Raw genomic sequence first — 17,154 nt, 5'->3', positions numbered from 1 at the left:
AAAAAAAAAGAGTATTAGGTTTGAGATATGGAAGAGATTGGGAAATCATGTGACTACTAATTATAATCTGACATCAATCATTTTAAATGCAAATTATATGAAAATTTTTTTAGACACACATAAATTGCTAAATTCATTTTAGGTTAAATTGAGAAACTAGAATAGATCAGTAACAATAGAAAATGCATTAGAAATTGTTCTTTATGCCTCTACTAAAATGTTTCCTCTATGCGCTCTGCCCTGACCACAGTAGTTAAGATTTTAGTCTCTTTTCTCACCCTCTGCCTTTCAATACTCTAGACCTCGCCTTTCTTTCAATCTTCGTTCATTGTATTTGCCAACTTCTAAGATGCTTATTTATTATGCTCATTGTTGACTCTCTCTCACCAGAATGAAGTCTCAAAAGTTTAAAGCTCTTTGCATTGTGCACTGACATACTCTAAGAATCTAGGACATTTTCTAATGTATTATAAACATTCAAAAGTTTTTGTTGAATTAAAAAAAGAATGAACATAAAAGCATTTCCATTAAAGTGGAAAAAGGTAAGAGGCATGTTATCACTTACTATTATCACATATTACTCTGCAGGTCCTAGACTATTGAAATAAAACTATATGTGTGTGTGTGTGTGTGTGTGTGTGTCTATAGCAATCCGTATATGTGATTAATAACTCATTTTGAAAAACATAATAAAACATGTTTAAAAGAGTAATAACAATAAAGTGCAGATTATACCCAATATGAAGAAAAATGAAAGCTTTGGTGAAATATATAAAAATTTTTTAAAAATTTTATTTTAGTTTTTCAATCACCATGTATCCCCTCTATGCCCTTTTCTACCTCTACCCCCCTCAATCACCACACTGTTGTCCATGTCCATGAGTTCTCTCTCTTTTTATTTTTTGTCCAATCCCGCTCCCCCGGTACCCCCAGAGCTGCCTTCCTGCTCTCTGTCTGTCATTGACAAACCCTACAACGTTGCTGGGAGAAAGGGTGAAACTTAGTTAAACTGTCACCTTTCTCTAAGTTAATCTTCAAATAGTAAATGAAACTGCAATAAGATATTTTATGAGATTTAGCAAAATTGAAAAATCCATCTAGAAAAAAATAAACGATAGACATAAGACTGAATTCCCTACGTGTCCAGATTTTACCACTTTAGGCAAGGACCCTCCTTCTGCAACATTATTTTCCTATGAATATGTAAGCAATCAGTGGGATGAGTTGGATGTGGAAGGACACAGGCAGAACTGACTCTGTGATTCTCCCACTGACTTCCTTTTCAGATCTTAGTGGGCTAACTCACTCCTGCCTCACAGATGGAATTTCAAGGAGGTTCAGCAGCATTTCAAGAAGGTTGTTTTTACATAATAAACAATTCTTTTATTCCCAGGCATTAAAACATCCAAACTAAACTAATAATGACATGATTGTTATCTAATTCCATTTTTTGTCATATTCTAGTCTAGGCTGCTCTTGAACCTCAAAATACAGATTCTGGAGGAGGGAGAGATGTCCGGGTGCAGTGGGTTATGTCTTACATGATGATTCCATGGTGATAGAGCAGTGGACCCTTCTAGGTGTTATGTGATCCCAAAAATGACCCTTCCTTTCCTAGGCAACATTTCCTAGGCAACATCTTTAGAGACCTTGACCTTCAGTTTTGAGGTCTGGCGCATACATGTCCATCTGGCAGCCACTTAAAATTTCTCCCTTCCCCTGATATTTTGGCAGCTTGTCCCTTACTTTGGGATAATTCACTTTCAAGTGTTCTCCTTGGACAGTTCCTCTTTGAGGACAGCTGCAGATTGGTCCCCAGGAAAGCATATCATCTCTAGAAAGTAGCCTTCTCTCAACAGCCTTCCTTTACTTTGCTCTGCCAGCTCTAGCCAATCGTCATATAAATTAGACCATGGACATCAAACACCGGTCCACACTTTCCAAATTCCAGAGTGCACAAATCCAGTCTTTCTGAGTGCTTTGGCGATAGCCTTCGGTGTGCATTGTGTTCTTTCCTCCAAATCTCTGGTTCTCTCACAAGGGACCCTGACCAGCAGCTCTAAGGGAATCTGCTCTAGAGGCTCCTCCACCTCAGTGCCCACTGCAGGAGAGTGATGGGCAACAGAGCACGATGGCACTCACTGTATTTCTTACTATGTCCTTCGTGCAAGTGTTCTTGGATATTGTCCTATTCTCTTCTTTTGGGTCCTTAGTTGAAAGGACCCTATTTTTAAATTTTTGTTACATTTGTCAAAAGTTTCAATTTGATCTTGTCTTCTGTATTTCTATTAGGAACCTCAATATTATTTTCTGGTCAGTTAAGAGGTCCTCTTCTTGTTTTTTGTTTTTTTTTGCACAGTTATGTTTTGTAAAGTAGTATCACATCCGTCATTTCTAGAGTTCTAGAGCAGGCGTGGAAGAGTGGGAGCACGGGCTCACTCCATGAAATGGAAACTTTCAAGTAGTTTAATTGCTTGTAGAATATGGTACCTTTCTCACCAGACATCTGCACCTTTTATTCTGACCAACCACGTCTCAAAACATTGAACTCTACAGGTAAATCCCCTCCATGGACCATGTAGTAGTATTTATTGAGTTCCTGTCTTGAGCCAGTCATTCAATGATCCAATGACCAACAAAATGACAAAATATCATAATACATAGATAGATGCTAGATATACAGACACACATATATTATTGGATATTTCAACAAGCAAGAATTAATAAATAAAGTAGTATGGATTCACCACCCCAGGAATACCACAAGGCATATGCATGTTTGTGTGTGAGCAGCATGGAGGGGAATGTTAGGCACAGCGCCTTTTCTAGACATTATTTTCACCTCTTGACACTTGGCCTTGGGTCAAGTGCTCATTGAGGCCATTTTATTTCTGGTTGAATCAGAATTTTGGAAGCACTGCCAGGTCTGGAAAGGTGCCATAGCTTGAACTTTTTGGGGTCAGTGATAAAGATTCTCTTTTTGCTGTGGCCATGAAATCTGCTGCCAAGTGGCATTCTCATATTTTCAGATGGTCATTCAGGACGGTAAGCAAAGACCTTGATGTTTAGTTCATCTACTAAAGTACAAGACAGCTTGTGACCATAAGTCACTTAGACTTTCATCTTCCCTGAGCATTCTGCCAAATTCCTAGAACATTTCCCTGTTTCAGCTGATGCTTTGTTGTGTGTTGTCTTGCTGGCATTGTTTCTGTTTTATGTCATGTACGATGTGAGGTCTCATAGACAGTAGTGCTTCCTGCCGTATTGTTAGGTTGTGCACAGAGGGACTGCCCGATTAATACAGTGATTCGTTTTTTTAAATGCCCACTTGCATATACATTTCAAACTCTTCCTTAGAAACAGTGTGAAAGGTAGAACTAAGGCAACAATTGGATCTCTAGGATCTCTCTATTTTTAGTGCCAAATTTGTTTTCCTAAATGGAAAGCAAACTTTTATAGTGACTCAGCTTCATCTTCATCCTCAGAATTGGGAAATGGTCCTCACCTTTACCAGCCTGGCAGCTGTTTTTGGTTGCCAAGTACCTGAAGGTGTTGGTATGTGGAGACCTATGTGCCAGCGAGGGCCCAAAGAAACCTCTTACCCATTCCTGGAGCAAGGGCGCTCCAGGAAATCAGGTGAGTGTCTATTTCCAATTCGACATCTTTTTTCATATAAAAACAATGATGATAGCACTAAATTAGGTATCTCAAGTCCCCCTGCCATGGTGCTGAATGGCAATGAACCTGGCCTGGTGCCTGTGGAGTGATGGCATTCCCCTGTCTCATTACTGGAAACTCAGCCTTGTCATTTAACATTTAGTGGAGCATGCAGTGTTGCAGGTGGAATTTTCTTTCAGTTTAAATACATGACTACAGCAGCCAGTTGTAGTACTCTCTCTGCGGGAGGGTGGGCAGGGGAATTCATTCATTTGTGCACACACAGACACCTTTTCTTAAGTACCTGTTGTATGCCCACATGATGAATGTGCTGAGGGAGCCAGGGAAGTACCATTCATGATCTCAAGAGTAGAGATGGTTACATAGAAATCTTACATTTTATTTGCAGTTCCCCTTCACCTCCCTTCTAACTGAGCAGCGATGATGACAGGCCCCTCTTTCTGATCACCCATCATATTCCAGACATCATGCTAAGCACCTTCTAAAATCAACCCATTGACTGCATTATTATCTATACAAAAATCACTTTTCCACATTTGGAAACTGAGTCTGAGAGAGGTTAACATCTTGCCCCAAGCAACACAGCCAGCAATAAAGCAATATCACAATAAGTAAAATGATAGAACCGAGACCCCAATTCAGATTTGTTTTATTCCAAAGACATTTATTTCAGCTTATATCCTTATTGCCTCCAAAGCACCACATTGAAAGCGAGGTTTCTGCACCTTCGAAGTAAAGCAGAAGTCAAAGTAGGGGAAAGATTAGTTAGAAGCACCGCGAAGCCCCCCTCTGCCTCAGAAGCCAGGGCCACATGGTGGACTTCTCTCCTCATTTGCCACACACAAATCACTTCCAAGCTGCCTCCTCTTTATTCTGACTAGTGCTGTTCTATTTCAACAGCTTCCTGACTTGTTTCTCGGCCTCAAATTTTGTCCCATTAACCCATCCTCTGCATTACCACATAATGATCAGTCTAATATACAGATCTGACCATGTCACCCTCCTATGGAGCACTTGTCAGTGGCCTTCCATCATCGGCTCCAGCACCCATATATGGCATGAGACTTAGCCCCAAGCTTTCTTTTCTGCCAAATGGTTGCTTCCCACCAGAGTCACTTCTGGTATGAAAACACATATATTTTTCTGCATATGTTATTCTATTGCATTCATCCTTTCCTTTACACGTGTGGTTCCTGTCTCCTTGGATGCCTAAGGACCTCTCTGTATTTCCAATAGGTCCAGCACACACCTGCATCTTAGCACTTCCCCGTGAGACTGAATATACACGTCTTTGTATTTTTCCTCTCGCAGCAAGCTGGACTGCTTCAGCCCATGTCTTTTCATGGTTGAACAGAAGCTTCTGTACCCAGACAAGGGCTTAACAATAAATGTTTACTAACCTGAATTAAAACAGACAGCAAAACGAACTGACCAACAAACAAAAACCTGAGATGGAGATAGTTCTAGTTTTTCTACTGAAACATGGGAACCACTTTGGCAAATGAATTTGGTGAGAAATCAGAAGACCTAGGTATTTCTCTCAGGTTGATCGCATCTTTGCATTCATGTGTTATGAGAGCTCAGACCAGAAGCTTCAGGATCTGAAGGGAACCTCAATTTCTTAGTTCGCTAAGTGGTTGTGTGGGGTCATCCTTGGGCATTAACCCAGGCATAAGCTTTAACTTACCTTTCTAACTACCCTGCGTAATGGAAATGACATTTCAGGAAATAGAACCCTCCTAGAGGCCACTGTATGGATCAAGACAAGATCTACATACAAAGAAAAAATATAACATAATAAAAGTTCTGTATGGTAGGCAGAAACTGCTCCCCTGACCCAACTATCCACCCTAAAATGGCACGCTACTGGTTAAAAGGATAAAGTAAGAAAACATGGGTAGAAAAATGGACCCCAGGACCCCAAGTGGAAAGCACACCCTAAACTAGAGGCTGTCTCATAGCCTTCAGGTATTTTTAATGTCTTATTCTACATTTAAAGCTACCAGAATGGTCCTGCATTCTGCCTTTATATGTAACTAAGGAGCCTGCTGAGACCTTACAGGGCTGAAGATTCAGGAGCAGCCATCCTTGGCTCCATAAGGCCCTTCCTCAGGGAAAACAACAGTTTAGCTGGAGAAGCAGTATCAGCCGTGGTCCTGGATTCCACACGAAAAGATCCCTCCTTCGTGTGGCCGGGCTGTCGGTTTTCGGGGGCTGGCACAGCGCTCATGTCTTCAGCTACAACATGCTCAAGTTACTGGTGTTGGAAAGCTGTCTATCCATAGAGTTGACAAAAATAGCAGCACATCGCCCGCAAGAGTCCTGCACACCGCATTTCAGCCAATTCCCCTATTTAGAAGGCTTAAATTGCAGTTCTAGAATTTGGGTTCTTTATGGGTTGGGTGAACAAATGAAAATAAAAATTCACTGTCAATTTTTACATTGTTAAAGGTTTAAGGCTTTGAGAAAGTGAGATTTGGCCTCAGTCAGCTGGTCCCTGAACTAGGATCCTCTTGAGTTTACTAAGAATCAATTGAGCGTTGTCTCCTTAGATCCTGCCGTGGTCCCTTGGCGATCTGTGCAGGGTTTGTACATTCACAGCCTCTTTGTAGGTGCAGTATAAATAGGTCTGCTTTAGATGAAGTATAGTTTTAAAACTCATTAGTGGATCTCGGGGACAGACTAATAAAAGGCTTTACCAGAAATTTCCTCAACTATCTTCTCTGCATGTACCCAACTTGAAAGCACTTAGCAGTTCCTACCACCTTCTTCAGAGCAAAGCGACAGAACCAAGGGCCATGTTTATTACAGTCCCAATAAAAATTACGCTGAATTATATAAACATACCTAAAAGTACATAATTCATAGCAGCATCGAGACTTCAGTCTGTTTTCAGAAAAGGAGACGGTTTTACTCTAAGAAATTATGAAAGTCATAATTAAAAAATCATTGTTAAGGGATTTGTTAAAAGCAGATCATGGGTCTCAGCTTTTAGTGAATTTATTCTGAACCCCCTGAAGCAGACACTGCAAATTTTTACATTCTAATGAGTGAACTAAAAACATATATTTCAAAGCAAATAGCGCTCATAAATTACATTTATGACACACGGGGTTGCTGACTGCTGTGCAGGAGCGCCCAGTAATGGTGCTAATATGCACTCTCCCTTGATTTTCTCAGTTCCCAACATGCTCTAATTCCACACTACAAATCTTTAAATGGCAGTTACATTTTAATTAATGTGATTATGTGCTGCCATTAGCAAACCCTCCCCCAGCACGTTTCTCCTGCCAGGCCCACGGATGCCAGTAAACCATTAACATAAAAGGGCTGTTTGCTTATTAAATTCATCGACACAAACAGGCAAGGGTTGCAATTGTTGATTTGCCACCGAAAGATCAGAATGAGAAGGAGTTGTTCCGAGCCTGGCAGATGCAATTATCTGGTGTAATTAAGTCTAATTTATAGAGCCCCCCTCCAATGAGAAAGTAACAATTTTTGTTAATTAACAAGAGCATTTGTAAAGCTCGTTAACTCCATCTTTCACAGCCCGCCTGGAAAAATGGGAGCATATGGCTCTTCCATAGACATGTTGCATATGTGTATTTGGGCATTAATCTGTTTGCGAGGTCTAATGATTGAAACGGGAGCTGGGAATGGATGTTAGATTACCGAGGAAAGAAGATCTACTGTTTTCATTTATCTCTACAGCAATGCGAGTGCTCTGTCATTATCTCGGGCGCACGGTTTCATTATTCCGATACACACTCCGAGCCGCCTCGTACTATGGTGCCCATAAGCCTGCAGGGTACAAGAGCACTTATCTTTCCTGATGACTGTTGAATCATTTAAAACAAGTTATTAGTGAAACAATTAAAATGATATTGGTTCACAATTGTATTTATAGCTGGCAGGCATAATGGAACATCCTGAATAGCAGTCGGGGGGTTCTCAGAATAGATGGAAAATGCTGTTAATCAGAGACAAGAGAAACCTCTAAAGAAAACCAAAATTGCAAGAGCACATTAATTGTACTGGAGCATTTCATTTAATTGAGAACAAAGGAAAGGTAAAAATCATATTATCAATGTTTTATGAACATGGAGAAATAGGAAAATGACCGTCATTTGTCACATATTTTCTATTGGAAGTGAAAATCACAAAGACAGTATTTAACTTTAACCTGAGCAGGCCAAATGTATCATGTTGTTACACATTTTCACTCTCACGGGAAGCTCCAAAATAAAACACAGCGAGTAAATTAATTCACGAATACATACAGAGAAAGACATTGGGCAGAATACATGGGACAATTTCCAGTGAAACTCTGAGACTGTTAAAAGGCTATTAAGGACAATGAAGGTTGTCCCTGCCGAGTTCCACTCATGATTCTTAAGAAATTACTGTGATCTAATTATCTTCCAGGAGAATATAAATATGTGTTTTTTTTGCCTTGGTCGTAGAAGTCACTGGAATTCATCAGCGATGATGGGCAGCGTATGGGTAGATGAATAGCGAAGTTCTTCTCTCACATAAACCAGTTCATCTGAAACAGGTCCTAACTGGTATTGTGAATGGGAACTGTCAGTCACACCACATGGTGTGTGTGGAGCACGTTTATATCTGCTTGGAGGAGGCAGGGATGAAAGACTGGGGTAGGTGACAGTGAGAACAAGGTTGATTGGAATAAATAAGGCTCAGATTAGTGAACCAGCTCATTTGGGAACTCAAAGGTTGTAGTGAAAGGCAAGTACATTAAGCCAATGAGCTGGTCTCTATAGTTCAGATCAGTTTATTTTGGGATTTTAGTAAAAATACAAACCTCGATATAGATAGTTTTATTGCTGTTAACAACTTAACATTTTTGATTGGGTTGGACATAAATATAGAAAGTCCAAGTAGCTTAAGTGTGGCACTGGCTATCAGCCCAAGCACCGTGAGTCCAAAATGGCAACTGTGTGGATAAGATCGGGAGTGCACAGATAGGGAACAGAAAACAGGCTTTTATATACAAGAAGAGCTTAGAGCGGAAATTAAAATAGTGAGATGAGATTTCAGATGAGGACATGTTTTATTGGTTGAGAAGGCCTGAACCTGTTGAAATGATTGCGTCAAAAAAATCGTAGACAATTAAAGTGACTAGAGATTCTAATAGTAACAACTAAACTCACTGAATTACTGCATACCAAGCATTGCTCTAAATTCATGAGCTGAATTAAAAACTATATAGCAATAAATTCAATAAAAAACTGTATAGCATTCTTTAAAACAACTTTATGAACTACCAATATCCTCATTTTATAGATGAGGAGCTTTGGGTACAGAAAGTTTATGTAACCTACCCAATGACACTTGGCCAGTCACTGGGAGAAATTGTTTGTCAATTGATTAGACTAGTTATAATTCATGAAAATGAAAGTTTCAACTTCTATGTTACTTCTATTTACATACCACTTCCATTGAGAAATAAATATTTTAAAAAATTTTATATGAGTTTCCCCATATTTGTTTTTCCAGGTCCAAAATTACTAGCCAGTCTATTCATCTTGCAAATCTCTTACTTAAATTACTATAACCCGCTGTCTGATGAAAGGAGAAAAATTAGACTTATGCAGAGTTTTTTATCTATGTGTACCATTCCATTCCATTTTACTTAAAATTTTTCTTGTATGTACTTAAGTCTCTTCAGAGAAGGCAATCTAAATGTACAAAAAATTATTGCCAAGAATTTAATAAGATGCAGCAAGTATGAAGCTCAGAGCTTGAAGGGAGGGAAGGGATTTTTAAAATTTCTCTTCGTTTTATTAGTCATAATGTCCAGATGGCTACTAGACTTATCAGGGGGTATGGCTTTGTCAGGTACATTATATAAATATCTAATCACTATGTTGTATTCCTGAAATGAATATAATATTGTATGTCAGATGTAATTGAAAAATAAATTTAACAAAAAGAAAAAAATCATAATGTTCATGTGACACAAGCAACAAGATACAGATTTAGTTATACACTGGAATGTGCCATTGTAACAGCTTGCTGGATTTCCTAGGCTGAGAACTTTAGAAACTGTGGAGAATTATTTATAGAGTCTCACGAATCCCAGAAGAGGAAATTAGATAAAGGAGTCCTCCTCTAGTCTCATGTGTTTAAGAAATGTTTATTAAACTGTACATATTAAAGAGTCATCAGAAAAAAAACCTAACCCAAATGTACAGTTCAGCACCTACTGACACACTAAAAATTGCCTAAATATCTTGCTTGGTTACAGCTTCAAATATATTTTAACTCTTAAAATGCTGTCGCTCTAATTGCTCCATCAATGGACGAAAGTTTCTAGCATTGGAAGGCAAATCACATGTCATTGATATCCTCATTGTATAAAGGTCAATTTATACAAGTTACAAGTAATAAAATAATAACCACTCATAAACATTTCTCATATATAATCATATTCAATGTTTTAGTTTAATGGTGAATTGTAGCCACTGCTGGAGGAGGGGTGGCGGTGGTGGTGGGTAATCCCTGCTTTTTGACAATGTCATAAAAATTTGACTAGCAAGATATATGGCAAAACTATCTTCAACTCTCCTGTACTCACAAGTATACCCATACACATGTATAGTTACTCTAAAACCCAATTTCGGAATAAATTAAAGTTTAGCAAAAATTATACTTCTCAAGAGAGTTAATCAAGACAAGTTGAATTTGTGTTGTGGGCTCACAATGCAATCTACAGATGATGTACTATAGAATTGTAGACTTAAAACCTGTATAATTTTATTAACCAGTGTCACCCCAATTAATTTAATAGAATTTTTTAAACAGACAAGTTGAATTAGCGCTTGTGCTACAGCACCCTTCCAGCTGGTGGTGCTGTGTGCTTAGGACTAAATTCTGGCTGGCACAGTGTTGTGAGGGAGAGTCTGTGGGTGGCAGGCCACTTCCCAGCCTGGGCAGGCTCAAGACCCCAGGGAGCCAGGGCCAGGTACTAGACAATAAAAATAATAAAAAGAAAATAAATTAGATATTATCTTTTCTTAAGCATCCCCAAATTTTCATGATTAAATATTTCTTAGAAAAAAATTATTAAAGTTCACTCAAATAGGCTGTTTCTTACATTCTAGGGGGACTTTAAGAGCATGTGCTGATTTTTAGTTCCTTCTAGTTCAAATTTACTGAATAAAGAGAGTGCAGAGAAAACAAAGATTAATTTTCTTAACAATAAGCTTTATTCTGTCTTCACTTTGCCCTCCTTCTTTAGAGAGAGGGGAGCAATGGGTGGGAAGCTGAAATGCGTCTAAGACTGAAGTGGAGTAATCCCCGACTTTTCCCAAATCCCAACATTCTTAAATATTTCTCTGGCTTCTCCATGGCCAAAAAAAGCAGGAAAAAATGAGGAAGTCGGGGAAATGCTTGTTTGGCTCTACTAGTAAAAGGTCTTTCCTGAAGGATAATGGAATTCAGTGCGGTTTCATAATGGATCCAGTTAAATTTAATGCCTGTTTTCTCAGCCGTGTGAGAGCGATGTCAGACTCTGCCCTGTTTGAGGCTGAGTTCTTGGCGTTTGGATACTACCGGAGCAGTGAGTTACTGGGCGCAACATTCTCTTTGGTAAAACTCCCCCAATCCCTTTGTTTGATCGCCTTCAGACGGTATTTTCTAATCGCAGTTAACCTGATTCCCTCACATCTTCCGTTCCTGTGATCCGTGGTCACACCCAACCAGAGGCCTCGGGGATCTCCCTGTCCTGTGCTTTGTTCTGTTTCTCCATGTCTGCTTCCTGCCTCCCAAGGAATATTCTGGAGCACTGCACAGTGCTGAGCACTCCATACCCATCCTTAGCTAATTGCTTATTACAGCATCTGAAGGTTGCAAGGCATCTCCACTCCTAACCGCCAGCCTCCGCCCACAGGCCTGCCTTCCCTGCACCCCGCCGCCTTCCCTCGCTCCCCTCCTGCTTTCCTGGCACCTGCTCTCCCGTTAAGGGTCGGGGTTGCCAGTCCTGATTCCCAGGCACGCCTGTGACAGCGCTGTCACAGCTTGTCCGTCCAGCAGTCCGCATTCGTTGTTCTTAATTTTTGATCTCCTCTGATCACCCTGCCCCTCATCACTACCCACAGACACAGCGATTACACACTCAGCTTAGCCACCCACTCCCACGAGCAAGTCACGGATTTGTCATCTAGAAATGCCATCATATAAAAAATTGAACTCTAATTCTTAATCTTTATCCAAAGCTGCATCATTGTTCGTGATTCTTACGTTTTCGCTTACGCGTGGTGCCTTTCATGATCCCCATTTTCCATTCCTCCTACCTGCGCCTTTCTCCACATAACACCCCCCATTCGTCAGCAACAGCTCTGCCAAGCTTAGACGGTAGTGCTCAGGAGTCCAGGAATTATAAACTACCCCCTTCTTGATCTACGCAAAGAATGCTAGAAGGGAGTAAAAAGTGGCAGAGTTCATCTTTGATTACCGACCCTGAATGTATCTGCATGCGGCTTTGCTGTTACTCCCAGCCCAGGTTTGGGTTGTCCCTGGCATAGGTGGGCATGGGACCACACAGCTATCAATGCCCTACACTGCACAATCTCTTCTTCTGCTCTTCACTTTTAAATCACAATTCTAGACCAAGTACCCAGTCACCTTTTCATCTTATATACTTGTGCTACTGAGTGAACTGTTGGAAAAAAATACCACAGCTTTGAAGAATGCTTTGATAACTTCACGATTTCTAATTTTCTTCCTGATCTTTTAGCCTTGTTACTGGATTATAATAGCTCTTTGAGAAAACAGAGGCCCTCAGGTATTGACTTGAAAGTGTTTCTTTGTGTGTGTGTTTTTTAAGAATATTTTTATTGATTATAGAGAGAGAGAGGGGGAGGAAGAGGGTGAGGAAGAGAGAGAGAGAATATCATCTGTGTGAAAGAAATACATTGGTTTTTGCCTCTTGTACATGCCCGACAGGGCCAGGGATCCAGCCTGCAACCCTTCAGTGTGTGGACCGACGCTGTAACTACTGAGCAACACCAGCCAGGGCTCCCTCCGTATGTTCTTATCTCTGCCTCTCAGGGCCAGGGGATAGCTGGTCTCACATGCTGTGCAAGGCTAGGCCTTGCGTCCCTGCTATCCCATCTTCACCAAGACCAGGCTTACTTTGCTGTCCTTCCTCCTGTCTTGTCTTTATCTTGTCTATTAAACACATGCAGCTGCCAAAGTGATTTTCCTGAAACGCAAATCTTACCGTGTCATCACTCTTAAGACCCTCTTCAGCAGTTCTCCATTGCTCTCGGACTGAGGTCTGGACATTTCATTTTAGCTTTCAGGACTCTGAATTACTTGATTCCAGATGTCTCGTCCCCTGCCATACTGTCCCTCACACTCATTTCCTGTTGCTTTAGGACCTTTATGCTGAATCTTTTGTCTAGAGCACTCCCTGCCATCTACCCAGTCCTTCCCTTTATAACCCAGCCGCTCCACCTTTCAGTGAACTAGTCCACGTTCAAGGGGCCACTCCATTTTGACACCTACCTCAGGTTTCATTTGATTTCAAAGTAGACTTCCACTGTCTCTAAGGAGATATCTCTGAACCTCCAGATTTGGATTAGGTGACATGCTCCCATGAAATGCTATATTATCCCTAACATAGCTTCTATCACTGTATGTTTTAATTTTTGTTTACTTGTCTGTGCTTCTCACTAGATACTGAGCACTATAAGGTCAAGTACAACTTTTGTCTTTTTCTCTGATTGTTTTTAGAGGCCAAGTGTCAGGATCTGATATAAATATAGGGTGGGGCAAAATGGATTTATAGTTATTTGTAGGGAAAATAATACAATGATTAATAAATAATAATAATATAAGAATAAACTGTGTTTCATATATAGCTGTAAACCTACTTGCCTCACCCTGTGTTTTGTTAATTGAACAGCATGAGAATTGGTCTAAGATCATAGATCCAAGAGCATATGTAGGTCTGCAGCTGAAACCTGAAAGGACCTGCAAGAGCATGCGATCTGTTTCACAAATACAACCAGGCATGATAAGTGTGTGATCTTAAAACACTTAAGGTCATTAAGAAATTTCATCCCTCAAAAAACAAAGAAACAAACACACAAAAAAACAAAGACCATTAAAGAGTGAAGCTAAATGTTGTTACCAAGTTTCTTCATTCTTTAGGAATTATCTAATGGCTTACTTGCAGAAAAAATAAGAACTGCTTAGAGTAAGAAAACAGCATAGGCTTCCATAACCTTACCACAGCCTGACATTAAGTTTTAGACGAAGCTGCAGGCTTTCTAAAGAGAATACTTAGTCTCTTTAGATGACCAGATGATGAGAGGACCTGGATTACCTATAGGTTGTGTGAGGATTCAGAAGTGTGCAATAGAGATATTTTACAAGTATGGTTGACCATCATAAATATGTCCCTGTTCATATTGTCTACACTGAGATACAAGAGAGATGTAAATTGTATATTATTACTTTTTGAATTGCTTGATGGTGTTTGTTGAATACACGATTATGTTCACACTGGTTGAAAAAAGGATTTCTTCTGTTTTTGTTCAGTATGTTTATGTTGTTCACATAAAGTGATCTCCTTGTATTCTTTTTAATTATATATGCTATTAATTAAGTGCTAACTGTACAAGGCCAAGGTCAGAGGCAGAGATGATAGGAGTAGGAACTGGTGTTTGTTTGAACTGGGCTCTCAGGGAGACTGAGTCATCCTCAGTCAGAAGGGTCATGACTCTTTTGGCAAAACATTTATCACAGGTAAAGGGAGGGCTATCTCCAGGATGTTTGAGAAGTAAATACCAGTTCAGGTGTACAGGTTAACTAATGGTCACCTAAAGCCATGATTTCACATCAAATACTTAAGTTACTTGGTGCTTCTTAAACTATACCAACATCTAAGAGGCAGAAAAGCTGATCTGGATCCTAAGTTATCAAGTAAATGAAGCATTTCAGCACTGTCTGCCAGGAAACACACTAAGAGGAGCAAATTTACAAGAATGTCCATTTAAATTCTGCAGGAAAAAACCCTGAACATTTCCAGTGTCTAGCAAAAAAAAAAAAAATTAATTATAAATATTTCAAAATGCATAACTTCTCATAGCTATTCTCTTAATTTAATTTACTCTTTATTGTTTTCTTTTAGGTAAAATACTTGTATGTAGTTTTTTATGCATATACCCTTCTGATTCCAAACTTTCTAGTTCTGTTTTTTATAAAATAACAAATATTTTGAGATTTTAATATTACTATCATGCATCTTTTAGTAATGTAATCCTAAAGGTTGGAGAGGTAACCTTTTTTTAAAAAAAAAAAAAAAATATATATATATATATATATATTTTATATATATATATATTTTTTATATATATATATATTACAGTTTTTTAAAGCTGAGGTCAGAATTCAAAATTTTTTAAATTATAATCCCTTTTAATCTTATAGTTAATATTTTAATTGACTATATTATTGGTGAAATTACAAAAAAAAAAGTCATCTTTGCTGGTGTGGGAATAGGTTCTGCAGCATTTAATTCAGTACAAAAGCCCTAGGTCAGGGTAATAATTATATCTATGAAATGATGCCCTGTGGTTGGCAGCCACAGGAAAACAATAACACACACTTATCCTTAGATATCCCAGAATAGAATGTGCCTGCTCTCTGTATTTTAAGTGAAATGAATGGGAAAGTCAGAGGAATAAAAACTAGACTCGAAGCTTCCACCAAGTCCTGTTTCTCCCCTAATTATTAGCTTAAAACAAGAGAGTCAATTATCAGCCCATATAGCTCTCTATCAGTGACAATGAAAACTCACCCATTGTCCTTCTGAGTGGGTTCCCTCGGCACGAACCTTAAATCCACAGGTCTCCAAAATGTTGCTTACAGGAGGCTAGGAGTTTGAATTACTGGCTGAGTCATCAGGTCACAGAGGCCTCAGATGGAAATTTCTGTTGTTTATTTAGGAAAGGAAAGAGATTTGTAGAAATATGGAAATTACAGTCTGTCATTTGCAGGAAAGTCTCTTTGTTTTAGGCATTCTGTAGAAATATGCAAGTGCTATAAACAACCTAACACTAACATTTTTTTCGATGCCACAATTCAGAGAAATAATAAATGTAATTGATAGGCTCAGAGATGGTGAAGGAGCTGTTGTTTGTTGAGGGTTTTCTGCACCACAATGTTCCATGACTGACATAATTTGCTTTTATATCTGGTGCTGATATTGGAATCTGTACATTTCTGCTATAAAATAACTTTAGGCATTTTAAATACATTTTATGTTCAAGTGAAAACCAGAGAAAGCAGCTTCGGTGATCCTAAAGCACTCTGGATGGCTTATGTTTCCTTCTGCTCCAAGAGCGAGCCGCAGTCATTCAATGCACAAGGGAAGAAATCTGCTCGAACACTCTCAGCAGCAGGGAGAACACACAGCCAGCTGAATGGCTTCCCAGAGCGGAGCGGTTGCACTTCCCGGGCTGGCTGCCGACCCGACTGCTCCCTAAATCACCCCCACGCTAACATCGTTAACATCCCGCCCTGCTGAAGGGACAGGGTGGTGCACCCCTCAAGACAGGCCTGCCCCCCTGGATCCCGTTCAGCTGGAAGGCGAGCCTGTAGCAGCCACTGGGAACGGGCCCTGCTTACATGGGAAGCCCTCCCAGCCACTGCTTTAACTCCAGCGACCTTTACTCCAACACTTAAGACTGCAAGGAACTTGGCGATATGGGAGAAGTAAAAAAAGAAAGAAAACAGTTTGCAGAATTTGGGTTGGCAGGGCTGCAAGCTACTGAGGCCACGTGACTTCTGCAGCAAGAGGCCACTGTGAGCACCAGGCTCCCTCCTGTCAGCACCGAGAGCCTGCTCAGTGATACATGGGCCTTTTTCTTTTTTTTAAAAGAATATTTCTGATCGTGGTGGTACACCTGTTCCTGTGCTCCTCCCACCGCCTAAATTAAGCTCCTTCAGCCCTTCCCAGCAGTCACCTAGCCTGGGAGCTGCTTTCATCTCGCAGAAGACTGGATGCTGACATGGGGCTAGCTAATTGTTGGTCTGTGGACTTCAGCTTTTCTCATTTGACCCACAGTGAAAGATGAAACCTCCATGGCAAGCCAGCCCATCCTTATAAGAATGCCTGTTTTCTTGCCCGTCAGCACTTTAGGAGGTGGGTGAACCCAAAGCATCACTTTTCGCTGGGCTTGAGTTCTTGTCTGGACTTTACAGATGGAAAAATGGAGGCAAACTTGCACCTTGTTCTAGAATAAATCAGGGATATATGGGAGGTTTGCTGTGGGAGATGAGAGTATGCATCGTTCCCTATTGAAACTCTGCAGTGTTCATGATTTTCAACTTTACTAGCTAAATATACACATAAACATCTGTTCAGGACTTCTGTATACTCAGCTCTCTTAATAGTCCCTAGATACCCTTGACTGCCTTTAGAGCATAGATACTTTTATTATT

This window comes from Miniopterus schreibersii (genome assembly GCF_964146895.1).
Source record: "Miniopterus schreibersii genome assembly, chromosome: 17".
NCBI classification, from domain to species: domain Eukaryota; kingdom Metazoa; phylum Chordata; class Mammalia; order Chiroptera; family Miniopteridae; genus Miniopterus; species Miniopterus schreibersii.
Note: the sequence above shows the minus strand (reverse complement) of the source record.